Source organism: Oryctolagus cuniculus, chromosome 8 (genome assembly GCF_964237555.1).
Source record: "Oryctolagus cuniculus chromosome 8, mOryCun1.1, whole genome shotgun sequence".
Classification (NCBI taxonomy): domain Eukaryota; kingdom Metazoa; phylum Chordata; class Mammalia; order Lagomorpha; family Leporidae; genus Oryctolagus; species Oryctolagus cuniculus.
In genome coordinates this window covers 6,572,354-6,589,029 of record NC_091439.1, presented here as the reverse complement: position 1 = coordinate 6,589,029, position 16,676 = coordinate 6,572,354, and the positions used below count along the sequence as shown (strand labels likewise).

Sequence of the window (16,676 nt, the reverse complement as noted above, 5' to 3'; positions counted from 1 at the left end):
AGCAAGTTAAACAAAGAAAAAAAATCATCAGATTCAACAGCAGTGCAGACAAAGAAGTATCTATAAGAAAGTTTATTGCAATAATATTAAAATAATAAGGTATTGGAAATATCATTGTTGTAAAAATAGTGAATCTGCATAGCCACATAATGACGTGTTCTGCAGCATTAAATTTATTACTTCTTTCAGGTCTTTAAATGTCTTTATTTTTTAGCAAATGAACTACAGGCCAGTTAAAAAAATCAGCACCAGAAGGTATAGATCTGAATGTACCCATTTGAAGCACTCAGTGAAGAATATGGCTGTATAAATATCCAGAAAACAGCTCTTTTGTGTGTTCAGAACAAAATGCGTTAAGACATTCCTAACTAATTTGAGATTTATAGCATTTTTCTTGATAATTGCATTATATGGTTTGCCACTGGTTAATTTTATATAAAACTGATAATAGTATTGCATAGGTCCACTGTTAAAACAGACAACACATCACCAGTTAATTCTGGCATAATGTATTCTACCACAGCTTCAAAAATAAATATGTTGATGTGGCTTTGAACTAGGTTTAAAAGTTTATATCCTCTGCTGACCACGTCTTTACATATTGAATGCAACAGTATGGTATATACACGCTGTGTTGTGTATGATCTTTTAATAACACATCAATGTGGGTCCTGATCTACAGTATTCATGTCACAAAGGCTCTTCAGAAACATCAAGTATTTACTCTTTCCCAAGCAATCTAGCCATCTACAGCAGAAGGTAAGGGTACCAAAGTTTTCCTTGATGACATTTAACAAGTGTTTTTCTCTTGGAAGCCTTAATGGTACATGTCTGACATCAAATGCTTTCATGTAATGTGAATACTTCGTATCATCATAAATAGCTCCTTTTCCTGTATTACAGAAGGTTTCAGTGACATACATTTCTCCCTCCTCCATTCTCATTGCCTCCCTTCCTTTCACAGCAGGCACTGTTTTCTCAGATTGTCTTCTATTTGGCCCAATTGAATGTATATTTAGATTATGAACTAGTTTCATTTGATGTGTTTTCCCATCTATCAACTCCATAAGATTCTATAGTTATGAATGACATCACTAATGCATTCCAGCACAGCTTCCTCTAGCATCAGCGACATCTTATATAGCTTTTAATAACGTGCCACATTGAAGATCAAAAGTGGTGATAAAATCAGTCATTAATTATACCATTTATATGTGTTTCAAAGTCTGCCTTACAGATGTCATCATACTGTAGCACCATTGTGCCACTAGCATTGGGAGTACAGTGGGAAGCACAGTTATTGAGAGAATACCCACTAGGAAAAGCCAGGGTTACCTTTAATCTACTCTCTTTTATTTACTTTTGTGAACAGTCTTCCAATTTTTTTTTTTTTTTTGACAGGCAGAGTTAGACAGTGAGAGAGAGAGACAGAGAGAAAGGTCTTCCTTCTGTTGGTTCACCCCCCAAATGGCTGCTATGGCCGGCTCACTGAGCAGATCCAAAGCCAGGAGCCAGGGTCTTCCTCCTGGTCTCCCATGCGGGTGCAGGGTCCAAGCACTTGGGCCATCCTCCACTGCCTTCCCGGGCCACAGCAGAGAGCTGGACTGGAAGAGGAGCAACCAGGACAGAATCCGGCGCCCCAAACAGGACTAGAACCCAGGGTGCCGGAGCTGCAGGCAAAGGATTAACCTAGTGAGCTGCGGCGCTGGCCTAGTGTTCCAACTTTCTAAAGATTTCTATCATGACCATCCCAGGCTTGTTCAGTATCTCATTACTTATTTTCTTATTTGTTGATGTGCTTCTGCAATTCCTTGAAGATCTTCCCAAATGTCTTCAATAGCTGGATATAATACTCTCTTTTATTCTATCACTAGTAGTTCTCTAAGCAGTAGTTTGCCTGTCTTACATGGGTGGGTATATTTGTGTTCTTATTCGATTAGAGATACACCATTATGATACTGGTCACATATTGGAACTGTGGGAGGGTCTACATGGACTTTCGATTGTCTCTCTATCTATTTCTTGTTCTTTCTAGTTGCTCCATCTCCATAACCATTTGTATCTACATCATCATCATCTTGCTTTCTCTTCCAAGGTTTGCCTTTACAGCTGTTTTGCAATCTCATCCACTGAGGCCCCCAATTTTTTCTTGGGTTCTTGCTATCCAGCTACTTTTACTCTTTTTCTTCTTCCATCTTTTTTTTTTTCTTGTCTGCTTCCTTGGCTGTAGAGGTGGTTGCCTCTTAAATCATCTCGACCCAGGACACCATTCAAATGCCTCCTGGAGGCTGCTGCCTCCCTTACAAATACTTTCTGACATGAAAAAGTATGCATGACATATAAGTGAAAAATAATTTAAGGAGTTCTGTAATATCACTTTAAATAACAATAATATGGACATACACTCATAAAATAAATGTTTATGTGACTATCTCTGTGGGTTTGACCTGTGGTTTATTATTTTTATTTTGCTTTGATTTGTGTTTTAGTTTTTGATTTTCCAAGTTGAGCAAACATGCATAACTTTTATAGCAAGCATAGTCCAATAACACCTAAACTTGATATTCTAAACTTTCCTGAAGAAGCATGAAACTCTAATATAAGTAAAAATAATTCTTACTACATTTAGACTAGGGCAGATAAAATATTTTAACCCGTTAAACAAAGAACACATTACTCAGTCTTTATAAGAGCACCCTGTTCTACAATAGTTTATAGCACACACTCAACGTTCTTGGAGTATAGTTGAAACTCCATTCCTTTTAACTAATTAATTAATTCATTTATATAAAGGGAATGGATTTCATGTATTTAATATATACAGCTTGTGTTTTTAAAATTTTTGTTTGTTTGTTTGAGAAGGATAGTTACAGAAAGAGGGAGAAACAGAGAGGTCTTCCATCTGCTGGTTCACTTCTCATATGGCTGCAACAGCCAGAGCTGGGCCGATCTGAAGCCAGGAGCCGAGAACCAGGAGCTTCTTCTGAGTCTGCCATGTGAGTTCAGGGTCCCAAGGACTTGGGTCATCTTCCACTGCTTTCCCAGGCCAAAAGCAGAGAGCTGGATCAGACAAGGAAAACCCAGGATATGAACTGGCTGATATGGGACGCCAGTGAGTCAAAAGGAGGCTTAGCCTACTATATCACAGCGCTGGACCCAAAATATATATATATACAATTTTCAGAATTTGATGATACTTCCTATGTACCTTCCCTCCCTTTCTGGATCACTCCTACCCTCTCTACTTCTTTCTTATTTTTATTTTAATTTCACAATAACATACTTTCAATTAACTTTACAATCACAGGTCTAATCCTCCACCAAAAAAAGAACTCAACAAGTAGTAAGCAGAGAATCACTTGTCCTCGGGAGTATAGACAATGGCTACAATCAATAATCAATTCTCAAGATGTTAATTTTACTCATATACATTACCTTTTGGTACTCTTTTTTATTAAATATTTATTTTATTTATTTGAAAGACAAAGTTGCAGAGAGAGGTAGAGACAGAGAGAGAGGTCTTCCATCTGCTGGTTCACTCTCCAGATGGCCGCAACGGACAGAACTGTGCCAGTCTGAAGCCAGGAGCTTCTTTTGGGTTTCCCAGGTAGGTGCAGGGGCCCAAGGACTTGGGCCATCTTCTACTGCTTTCCCAAGCCACAGCAGAGAGCTGGATCGGAAAAGGAGTAGCTGGATCTTGAACCGGCGCCCATATGGGATGCCAGCACTTCAGGCCAGGGCTTTAACCCGCCGCACCACAGCACGAGCCCCAGCTTTTTGTACTCCATATATTAGTTACAAAAAATTGAAAACATATAGGATTTTGTCTTGTCATGACTGGCTCATTTCACTAAGCATAATGGTCTTCAATTGCATCCATTTTGTTGCAAAAGACTTGGTTTCATTCTTTTTTATAGTCCAGTAGCATTCCATTATTTTCTTATCTAGTCATCAGGTGGTGGATAACTACATTGAATTTATATTTTAGCTGTTGTGAATTGAGCGGATATAAACATGAAAGTATAGATACTTCATTTATATGCTGATTTAATTTCTTCTGGGTAAATTCTCTAGAGTGGGATGGTTATGCTTGGCAGATAAATTTGCTGTGTGTTTTCAGAAGCTTATTTTTGATATTGGCTTTGGTAGTGGCCATATTGGTCAGCTTTTCATTACTACAAGAAAACACTTGAACTAACTCAGTTTAAAAGAAAAATTTTCTATTTCGCTCATAGTCATACATTAGGTGACCACATGGGAGGGTGTCTGGTGAGGGTGGCTGATGGCAGTGGCTGACATCCTACAGAGAAAGGACCGCATGGCAAGTCAGGGAGCTGGGAGAACTACATGGGGCCAAATTCAGGCTTATATAACAATCCTCTTGTGGGAATTCAAAAGGTAGAGTGAGAAGCACCTTCCAAGTGCATGCCCCAGTCTCTCATTATACACCACCTTCTAATAGTTTCTCCCAATAGAATCACACTAAGAACCATACCTTTAGCACATGGACTTTGGAGAAACATTCAACATTCTTTAGTTCCTTAAAGATATATTTTCATTTTCAGGACATCCCTGCTCTATGTAGCGGAATCCCACAAATAATGGGCTTTCCACAAATAACGATGTTTCAGCTAGGAACTTCCTTCCTTCCTTCCTTCCTTCCTTCCTTCCTTCCTTCCCTCTCTCTCTCTCTCTTTTTTTTCTTTTGTAGTATTATCTATTGTTACAATTTGTTCCTAATATTTTGGAGGGAGATCTCCATATAACACTCGACATATTTTATTTTTAAGTAGGTTTTAAAAATTAAAAACCTATTAGCTAGACATATAAATTGCCTTTACTCAAAATAGTTTGTTGCTATGAGCACCTTGCAGAAGACCCTATCCAAAATATTTTTAGGTGCTTCAAAATTCTATTTTACATTTATTTAATATATATGTATGTATATATGTAGGAGTCTTTTTCTTTTTATTAATTAATTAATTAGTTAATTTTTTTGACAGGCAGAGTTAGACAGTGAGAGAGAGAGGCAGAGAGAGAGTTATAGATAGTGAGAGAGAGAGACAGAGAAAAGGGTCTTCCTTCCGTTGGTTCACTCCCATAATGGCTTCCACAGCCAGCGCACTGTGCCAATCCAAAGCCAGGAGCCGGTGCTTCCTCCTGGTCTCCCATGTGGGTGCAGGGCCCAAGCATTTGGGCCATCCTCCACCGCTCTACCGGGCCACAACAGAGAGTTGGACTGGAAGAGGAGCAACCGGGAATAGTACTCGGTGCCCTAACAGGGACTAGAACCCGGGGTGCCAGCGCTGCAGGTGGAGGATTAGCCAAGTGAGCTACGGCGCCGGCCCTATAGGAGTCTTTTTCAATGGCAGTTACTGATATATAAATTCACATCATAAAGATTTTTTGATGTCTTCTTAGAAAAAGCTTAATAATTTCTTGTTTTTATTTTTAAAATTATTTATTTATTGAAAGTCCCAGAGAGAGAGAGAGAGAGAGAGAGAGAGAGAAATCATCTATCCACTGGTTACTTCCCAAATGCCTACAATCAGTCAAGGTTGGGCCAATCTGAAGCCAGGAACTCCATCCAGGTTTCCATATGAGTGGCAGGAACTCAAATACTTTGGCCATCATCTTCTGTTTTTGCATGGAGCTAGATCAGAAGTAGAGTAATTGGAACTCCAAACAGCTTTCTGAAATGGATACAGGTAATCCAAGAAGCAGCTTAACAATGCCAACCCTAAAATCTTCTCAAGGAGGATCATTTTATAAAAAATTAGAGCTACTCGAAAAGTTAAAATGTTTTTTCTTTCATTTTTGTATTTTCATGACAGTAATGAAAATAGAAACATTTTTATGTTTGTTGACATCATTTAAAGTCAAGAAAGGAAGAATTTGTTCTGGTGATTGCATATTTGACAGCTGAAATAGTGGGTTTGGACAAATGTCTCTAGATTTATATGGTGCTTTTTTGTGTTTGTTTTGTTTTGTTGTTGTTGTTTTAGCATTGCCTCTCCAGTTGGCAGAAGAGTGGGTGAGAATTTTTCAGAACAGATGTTTATGGAAGATATTAAGCCATGGGCTTCACTGGGAATAATATAAGAATAGCCTTCAGTGAACTACTCTTGTCATCCTCTCCAGCTGTGAAATGCATCAATAGAAAAGTGTCACATTTTAAGACATTTTCTTCACAAAAGGTTTGATTTCTCTCAAATGTTTTGGACACTTACAATATCAAATAAAATATTTATTTTTATAACAAATACTGAGAAATGTAACAATACACATAATTTGATGCTTGAGAGAAACCATGAAAAACTGAAAAATTGAAAGGCGAGAAAAGCATTTTAGAGCTAGGATGCCAACCATCTACAGACATTCCAATAAGAAAAATTAATTTTGCAATTCCTTCAGGGTTAACTGATCCAAAATTAAGCTTCAGTAGACTAGACTGTTGCTAAGCAACTTGTGAGTTGCTGTGTTCGTAATTTTAGGCTTTAGTAACTGATTCATTGTTATAAGAATTCCCTATTGGTTCACAGAAACCAAAGACCTTTGTTGGAGAGAAGGCACAAAATAAAACAGTGCAGTCTAAAATTAAATAATTTAGCATTAGCTAGCTAGAATGTTACATTTGCTACACATGAATGACCACTGAAGAAATTCAATTTATGTATAGAATGAAAGTCATTTTGGAAAATTAATATTTAATATATTAATACATATTTTAAATTAATAATACCTATTGGGAACAAAATGCTGATGGTATCCTTATATCATTATTTTCCAGTAACCTTGTTCCTCTTTCTTGCAGTGAACCTTCTCTTTAAGGCAATGTCACTGTTTTATTTTCAATTCCACAATACAGTTGTGGAGCCTGGTAATAGAACTCACTCACAGCCATTTCATTATGGGAATGAAGTTCAATTAGAATAATGCCAGGCTTACTAATTCTTCGCATTCCAAGTTTCTTCCCTCCATCCAGTGTACCCTGTCAGTGAATGGATATGTCTATTTTGCCTAGGAGTTTGCCATTAGTAACTCCATCTGTGTGTGTGTGTGTGTGTGTGTGTATACACTCAGCAACTTGAATCTTAATAGTAATAAGGTAAATGTTTTGGCATTATCCTTTCTGTTTGTTTTGTTTTCCATCTCTCAAAACTTGGCAGTGGTAAAGGAGGTCACTTTGGAGGTAACTGCCTCTTGGAAAGTTTAATACCTATCCACCCTTCAATAGAAGAAAGGACAAGAAGCATCTATTGAAATAATACAATAGATGTGAAACCACCTGGTTCTATTTCTCATGGCTTCTCTAGTCTGTTAGCATTTTGCATCTTACCCAGGTTTATGCTATCAGTATTGAGCACATAACTGTTGAAGAGTTGATATGTATTACACTCTCCAAGTGGAAGCTCCAAAATAATCTTCCTCATTCTGAAGCAAGGTACTAGGCAAGTAGGCATGGTTCCTATGCCCGGCACTCAGGAAATTATCCTAATGAGCCTACAAACAGGGAGCCCAGGAAACCCAGCCAACCTCACTCAGCTTGCCATTCAAAGGCAACCTTCTCCGAGTTGTTCCTGGAGTACCTCTTCTTGGCTACAACTGGCAGCTTTCTTTCATTTTGAACTACAAGTAACAAGTAGGTCTGGCTTTCATTTACCCAAATGTGTTGCCACCTAAAGAATCTCTGCATTTTTAATATCATTTAATGAGGTGACCAAATGGCATGCCCAAGACTACTGATCATGGATAACTGCTTAAGAAGAATATTTTTGGTGTACTAGTTAAGGCCAGATCAAGAAATAGCAGCCTGGGATGGACCTGCCTGCCTGCAGATGGGCTTGTTCTGTAACTGGTGTTGTCCACCATTGTATCTTTTAGTGGCTATTTAAATTGTCTTTACTAATATTCCTTTGGTATCTGTATATTCAAAATTAACAGTGCTAATTGGCTAAGTGTGGACAGAATCAAATGCTTTCCCAGGTTGGGGACCACTTCAGAGGAAACTGGAGCAAAAGGCAACTTAAGCTGTTCTTTACAGGATTGCAATTCATGTGTAATTCCTGCCAAAGTCTGTCTTTGCCAGAGGCCTATACCAGGAACTGTCCCTTCTTTGGCATTGGTGTCGATCATATTTAGGCAGAACTCTAAATATATTCCAGGTGACCACTTGTAAAGGAAGATTTCGCTTGGGCTCTTCCGGGCACCCTGGTCTTGTTGCAGATATTTTTCAGGTGAGGATAGAAGCCTCACTCATTTGCATTGCTGCTGGCTGTGTCATTGATGGTGTTAGGAACTTTCCATCCTCAGACCTCAGTGGATATCATGGATTGCATTCATGGAAAGCAATGGCCAATTGTATAATTCAGATAGGACAAGAGAATGAATACCTTCTTCCTGAATCCTCCTAAGCAGAGCCTCAGTGACCTAACTACCCAAACAAGATAAAACCCCATGGCAGTGTGCATGGGCACTAAGTGCTACTGATGATCAATAAACTCATGGGCTAACACTGCATAATGGGAGGTAATTTTTTTTTCTCAGAGGAACACTACAAACTCCAGTCCCATCAGAGGTAGTCTCGGAGGCCTTAGATTCAGAGGTGGCTGGTTATGAGATTTCTGCCCTCACAAACCAGCCAGTCCAAAATATGGATTGATTGGAAACTAAATTGGGAAACAAATTTTACTAGTTTAACAGTCTTTTCCAACAGAACAGCGCCTATGTGGTTTGCTTTCCAAGATGCAAGCCCACCATCTTGTGCCTTGAGTGTTTACATTGTTAACATATTCATATATTTAACTGAGATAGTTGCCATGCATTGACTATCTGTAACCAGTGGACTTGCCATTAGCCTGATTCCACTTATCCCACAGCACACTGTCATCCAATTGGCACTGTCCCTGAGATGGAAAATTCAAACTTCTTCTAAACTGCCTCCTATCCATGATCTGGGGCACCCCTGTAAGACGGGTGGCAGCTTCTCTCCTGTTTCCTGAATACTTAGTGACTAATGGATGACTTCACATCCTGGACCTACACACAACAAAAAATCATTTTCTCCACTCATCCCTTCTTTAGTAATTCGCATTTGCCTAAAGGGAGGTAAATGAGAGGTAATTCTCCACTTACAAAAAACCCCAGGGCAATATTGTATTCATGACAAACAAGGACTCTCAGCGCCTCTACTTTGCTCTTCCTCTGCCCCTGAAACCTAAATCATACTGATGCATTTGAGCTTTCTTTGACTTTGACCTTCCCATTATATATGTGTTAACCATTCTTCTCCCCTTTGGTAAATGTCATTGATATGCTGAATTCATGTGTATAATATTGGGATTCCCTACCACTTGGGGCTTGCTGAAATTGTTGTAGGTACCATCTTTCTAATCTATCAATCAAAGACTATTGATGCTAATCTTCAAGTGTCCCACTTTGGTATCTCATGTTTTTAAAGTACAACAAATATAAGGCCTGTCAAAATCAGAAAACCTTACAAAAATGATTTTTCACAATAGATACGTATTTTATGATTTAGTAGTTATGGAAGTATTTGTATTCTTACTATAACACACATAACCCACACATCCAGTGCACTCCATGATTCAATCAACATTACTGCTCTGATCGATGTATTCTTTTTTACAGCAAACAAAAGGAAGTCCACTGTAAGTTGGCCTTCAACAGCTCCTCATGAGTCTACTTGGTCTTCCTTATTACTCTAATTATAAAATGTTTTTCTCTACTTTTTAGGGTAAGTCATGCCTCACTGTTTGGAAGTTTCCTCCATTACTCAGGCTGCTCAAAAACTCCACAAATAATTGAGCTTAAAACAGAGGTCAGAACCTCAAGAGGTTTATTTTAATACAATGATTTGCAAGTTCTTTTCTGACTCAGTTCGGAAGTCATGGCTAAAAATTCTCAGTCGCATTTCTATAGCAGTCTGCTGAGATCCCCTTCCAATATCTTATCTTACCAAGTTCACACCCACAAGGGAAATCTATGGTATACTCCTACCTCTTATCCATCAGAGTTCAATTCTCAGCCAGGTACCCGTCAAACAGGGACAGCTCTGTTGTACTAAAATCCATGAAATTCTTCGATTTATTAACTCACAGGGAGCCCAGGACACCAAGCTGACCCCACCCTTTTTGTGACACAGAAGTTCTCTTGTATAGCTCTGGTTGGGTTTGCCGTTACACTATCCTGAGTGCCACCTTCTCTGAGACAGCTGTGTGTTTTTTGCAGCCAGAGGCTACAAAGAATTCTTTGCCTTTCATCTGTCTCTGTGAGTATGATGCCCTGCCATCAAAAGACTCTTTGAATGCTATTTCATGAGGCTTTTCACTTCCTTTTCATTTCTCATGAGAATATTTTAGTGATATTTTATCTCTTACCAAAACTCTTACCAATTGTAAATATTTTCCATGTTTTAATATGAAGCATTAACACAATACCTATGCATACAGCAAAACCTGAATTTCTTTTTCACATTAAGTATTTTCTATTATGGCCAAATTATTAAAATTAGCTGTGCATTTCCAAAGGATCGAAAGAAAGGGGAAATAAAAGAGAAAAATGTGGACTTGGCATTTGGTGCAGCAATGAAATCATCACTTGGGGTGCCCACATCCAGTATCTGAATGCCTCATTTGAGTCCCAGCTCTGTTTCCCATGTATCTCCCTGCTAATGTGCATCATGGGAGACAGCAGGTGATGACGTGGGTATGTAATCCCCACCACCCAAGAGGGAGACCACGATGGATTTCTGGCCTCCTGATACTGACCTGACTCAGCCCTGGCTATTGTCAGGAATTGAGGAAGTGAGTTAGTGGGTCGAAGATTGTTCCCTGTCTGTCACATATATACTATCTGTTTATTCTTTACAAATAAAATAAAAATAAATTCTGATATTTATACAGAAAAAAGAACACCAGATTCATAATTTGAGTTTACCCCAATTTTATCATAACTATTTATTACTTCATATCTTGTAAGAAATTTGATTCCATAAAAGCCCAAATTTGCAAAAGCAAAAAGATGTGAGGATGTTTTAAAAATATAGGAAGTAGGCCGGCGCCGCGGCTCAGTAGGCTAATCCTCCACCTTGCGGCGCTGGCACACCAGGTTCTAGTCCTGGTCGGGGTGCTGGATTCTGTCCTGGTTGCCCTTCTTCCAGGCCAGCTCTCTGCTGTGGCCAGGGAGTGCAGTGGAGGATGGCCCAAGTACTTGGGCCCTGCACCCCATGGGAGACCAGGATAAGTACCTGGCTCCTGCCATCGGATCAGCGCGGTGTGCCAGCCGCGGCAGCCATTGGAGGGTGAACCAACGGCAAAAAGGAAGACCTTTCTCTTTGTCTCTCTCTCTCTCACTGTCCACTCTGCCTGTCAAAAAAATAAATAAATAAATAAAAATTTAAAAAAAATATAGGAAGTAAATGAAAATAAGGAATCATTTATTGTCTTTGTATTTTTAAAAGATTTATTTATGTATTTGAAAGGCAGAGCTACAGAGAGGCAGAGGCAGAGAGAGAGGGCTTCCATCTGCTGATTCACTCCCCAAATGGCTGCTATGGCCGGAGCTACACCAATCTGAAGCCAGGAGCCAGGAGCTTCTTTCAGGTCTCCCATGCAGCTGCAGGGGCCCAGCAACTTGGGCCATCTTCTACTGCTTTCCAGGTCATAGCAGAGAGCTAGATTGGAAGTGGAGCATCCAAGACTCAAACCAGCACTCATATAGGGTGCCAGAACTGCAGGCGGCAGCTTTACATGCTACACCACAGCACTGGCTCCTCAAACTTTTTTTTTGTTTAATAAAGATAACCAATTTTGCCTATAATTGAATTTATTCACTAACAGATGTTGTATAATTTTTATTGTACTTTGGAGTTACTTACGATCATCAAAAATAATAGCTGAGACCTGGCCTTCACTTCAAAAATCTGATTTAATCGAGATGATGTTTACATATTGAAATATTTCTAAAATTTCCTCCAGTATGCCATTCTTCTTATAAGTGGGTCTGGATGTATGCAGGAAGATAACAAATAAATAAAGCTACAAAGAAAATAATTAACTAAATCCATCAATCAATTTGGGGTCTGGCTTTTGGCATAGCAGTTAAGTCCCTGCTTGAGGAACTCACATCCCTTATCAGAGTTCCTGGTTTGATTTCTGGCTATCCTGCTTCTGATCCCACTTCCTACTAACACGCACCCTGGAAAGCAATAGATGCTGGCTCAAGCACTTGAGTCCTTGACACCCATGTGGGAGACCCAGACTGACTTCCAGGTTTCTGGATTTGGCTTGGACTTATCCAGGCTTTTGTGGTCAATTGAGGAGTGAATCTGTGGATGGAAGATCTTGCTCTGTCTGTTCCTTTCTCTCTTCCTTTCAAATAATATGAGAATAAATAAATAAAATTAAAAGTACATTCGAGAGAGGGGCCTACACTCTTCAGGGGAAAATAACATTGATTTCAAAAGCAACTTCTACTTCAACTACTAGGCATTCTACATTCTTATACTGAGTTATTGATATTGAATTATGATAGTAATAATTAATTGGGCTGCTATAAATTAGAAATAAAATCTTTCAGTTCACTAACTCTGATACAGCTACAATAGAACATGATTAACTATGTGCATTACATGGAATCAATATAGTGTTTTGTTTTGTTAGTGTTAGTAAGTTCAGCTTTTAATATCTGACAAAAATAATTTTGTCTACTCTCTTACTTTTTAGTATTGTCCTCTTTCATTTGAAGCAATAAATATGTGAGGAAAAACTGGTCCTGCCATGTGATTCTGGACATGATATAAAGCAAGTGGCTCCAGTCTCCAAAATGGAAGGAGATGCCGGCATTCTGATTTTATCCAAAGCATTAAAATCACCAGTGCATCACCAGTACACTGAGAACTACGGGCGGATTTAGTTGCATTCATTTATTAGCAAATCTTAGCAGACAGTAATTCTGATGATGAACTGAAGAAAACAGGGCTGAATGAAGGAGTTGTAACTGCTTATGTTTAAGATCTTGTGAGCTCGTGTTATTTACCCAGTCGTAGCTCTCTGTAATTCTGTATTTTAAATAATCTCACAAAAGAGAAAAATTCTCTTTAAAAATAAAAAATAAATACATTAGAGGCATACTTTGCAGGTGCATTTAACAAAATTATATTTTGAGTTCAGCAGGTCTGTATTCCTAAAAGTGTTAAATTTCTAACTTACACAATAGAAACTAACTTGAATTGAATTGGTATAATTTATCTAGTATAAATGTTAAATAATCATGAAGGGAAGTCTTGTGACAGTAACCTGACATAAAAATCTATTTTTAAAATGGAAAGCAGGGATAAATTTTAATATATTGATAGAATACTATTTGCTTGCACAAAGGATATATGTATCTTTTTACAGCATATGTCAGTTTGTCAGCAAACAAGAGGTCTTCAAAAGTTTCTGAAATTTCAAATAATTTTGGTGCAAAATAAACGTATCATTAGTTTCATTTTTATTGAACTTTTTGAAGCACCATTGTATCTTATTTATATATAATTATTGTTTATGCATGTAATTATATAAAACAGCCCATTTTAAAGTGTAATACTCCTTTGATAATATTAATTAAAATTTATTACCACCATTGAATATGTAATTGGAAATGACTAGTTGTATTCACAATTTTTTTCAATTAAAATATGAATTGCTTATTTTATTTACAATAAAGTTTAAATTAGAAAAAATTAAGCACATTTCCAATAAAGAAAAACAGTTTAAACAAACACTTCTATCCAAAGTGTGTGCCCTACCAACTGGTGTCCTACAATAAGTTGAAGAATTTTGTGCTTTCAGATATAAACTAGCATTAAGAGTTGGTGAATGAGCCGGTGCTGTGGTGTAGTGGGTAAAGCCACTGCCTACAGCACCGGCATCCCACATGGGTGCTGGTTCCAGTCCTGGCTGCTCCACTTCTGACCCAGCTCTCTGCTGTGGCCTGGGAAAGCAGTGAAAGATGGCCCAAGTCCTTGGGCCCCTGCACCTGCAAGGGAGACCAGGAAGCAGCTCTTGACTCCTGGCTTCAGATCGGCAGAGCTCCAGCCATTGTGGCCATTTGGGGAGTGAACCAGCAGATGGAAGACCTCTCTCTCTCCCTCTGCCTCTCCTTCTTTCTCTGTGTAACAGACATTCAAATAATAAATAAGTAAATCTTTTTTTTTAAAGAGTGAATGTCTATATAGCCTAAAACTTTACTCCCTCCTTCAAGGAAAAACATAAACTTTTAGCTTTAATTGCGTGTAAGGGGAGAAACACATTTTTAATGAAGTTATAGGTTCCCTAGCATTAATTTTAGTAAAATGAGAAATGTCAATTTTGCACAAATTTATGCACTTATATAATTTCATAGTTTTAGAATCTATGTAAGTTGGAGTTCTGTGTCAAGTACTTCTTATTACCAATATGTACTTTTGTAGTATCATTTTGAGTACCTTTTGCTTAAATCAAAATTTTTAAAAACAAAACAAATGGTGGAGCATTTAAAGTGTCTTGCTCACTACCAGAACTTTTAATTTCTATAAATTTCCATAATTCAAAGCCACATATCAACATTGTAAGAGTATTTCCTAGCCCTTAAAATTAGACTATCTTTTTCTTTATCAACATAAACAAGAATTTGAAATAGAAAGTAATTGAAATCTGTTAGTCAAAAAAAGTTATCCTTCAGGGATTAAATAATATTTCTTCACATAAGTTTCTTTTACATGAATAAGATGTCAGAAACAATATGTGGGATTCTGCTTCTTGTGATGCTGGGATATTTGACTTTTGATATTATAATCTTTGGTGACACTCTCTATAACTAAGCAATCATGGAAAAAGCTGGGAAATCTTATCCTCTACCCTCTTTATGGGGACCACTAATTCTGCTTAGTCATTTACATTTACTTGTATAATGAGAATTGTTTAATGTGTGCATGTTCTTATGTGTCCATGTGTGTTGGAAAGAAGATGCCATGTGTTGGTTCATCTGCTATGTTTGTGGATCTTGATTCAATGGCCTAGAAAGCCAGATGAGCCATTTCTTCAGCCAGACACCGGCATTTCCTGTTCTTCTGTACACGTATCTCTCCTAGGCCTGGAATGGGAGGTGCAAGTGCAAGGACTACCTCACACAAGATGCAATGCTCTGCACTTTCCTCTGGCTCTTCAGGGACCTTCTCTGCAGCCTCCTGTGTCTGCACCCCCACTTCTTTCTGCATTCACATACGGACACTTTACTTCTCTAGGAACGTTCCTCTACAAACAAGCTCCGCATGTTACCGGGGTCGTAAGAGTGGACTGACTACCACTTGGACTGGAAAAGGCTGTGCAATCTTTCCTATGTTGGAGAAGGAGCAGCTGAACGCAGGAACATCCTGTGGCTCTCCTCTGTGATCTGAGGGCCATTTTCTGACATGTAACGAGAGCCTGGGAAGACAGCTTGGCTGCGATTCTGTGACCCATTTTCTGACCTTCCCAGACACACCCATGAGGACAATCTGACCAAGGCAAATTCCCCTTTAAATATACATTTCTCAGACCTCTTGGTAAACACACTATGGTATTTATGAGCAAAAGAGATAATGGATGTAATGGACAAGCCTTTTCAACAATAAGTTTTAACAGGATATATATGTTAAATAAACTTCAAATTTGATGGTTGATGGGCATAGCTTAGTAGAAAATGTCACGAGTGCTATGTAATAACTGTGGTACACGAGGGAGATGTTTCATTTTTCACATGACATTGTACTTGCAGTAGTCTGAGTTTCTGCAGCAGAAACAATATATAAGGATATGTTACGAAGGATTTTTCTCAAAGTCATAGGATCTGAGCAATCTCAAGACACACAAAGCTGGAGAACCAGGAGAGCCCATGTCAAGACACCAATGTCCCAGCTCACAGCCGTCAGCCAGGAGGATGTCTTTCTACACGCTGCAGGAGGGTAGCCCTTTTGTTCTATTCAGGGATTCAGTTTGGGATGAGGTCCTCATCAGCTTACTCCTTCTATTTATTCAAATGTTAATCCCATCCAGAAACCTCATTATGGATATACCAGAATAGTGATGGACCACATATCTAGGCTCCTCGTGATCCAGTGCAATTGACACGTAAAACTGAATGCCAAAATACTGTTTAAATATCTTTGGCTCCCATCTCCATCACTGAAACCTCATAGGTTATGCTTGACAAAGACGACACCACATTGTAGGGAGAGAGAACAGGGCGCTTTGTTGGGAATCTCAGATGCCTCCATGTTCTGCTGGTGCCTTGTGATTGGCAGTACCCTTTGTGTTTGAGGAGAATTTAGCACTGATGATGATCTCTGCTTCCTGTCAATCCGACTTGGCAAACTCATACTTTGAATTATTTCAAAAATATACAAAAAATTGTAGTTGTTGAACTGCCATGCATAAAACTATTCAACTTGTCTATATTTAATTAAAATAGTTTTAAAGGATTATTGTAGAAAGTTCATAATAAGAAATAAAAATAAATTCCATTCTGTCTCACCTCTGCTCTAACTGTACAAGCCGTCCTGGGTGCCTTTTTCAACTCTAACAGCTTTTAAGTTTCTTCTTTACTTTGTACTGTGGACACTCGACACAAAAGCAGCAATTTCTACTTGAAAG

General features: G+C 38.5%; 1 pseudogene; it reads right to left on the bottom strand.

The window, feature by feature from the left end:
- Positions 1 to 431: 431 nt before the first annotated feature.
- On the bottom strand, positions 432 to 15,506 carry LOC100347421 (methionine aminopeptidase 2-like; annotated as a pseudogene).
- Between the last annotated feature and the right edge of the window lie 1,170 nt (positions 15,507 to 16,676).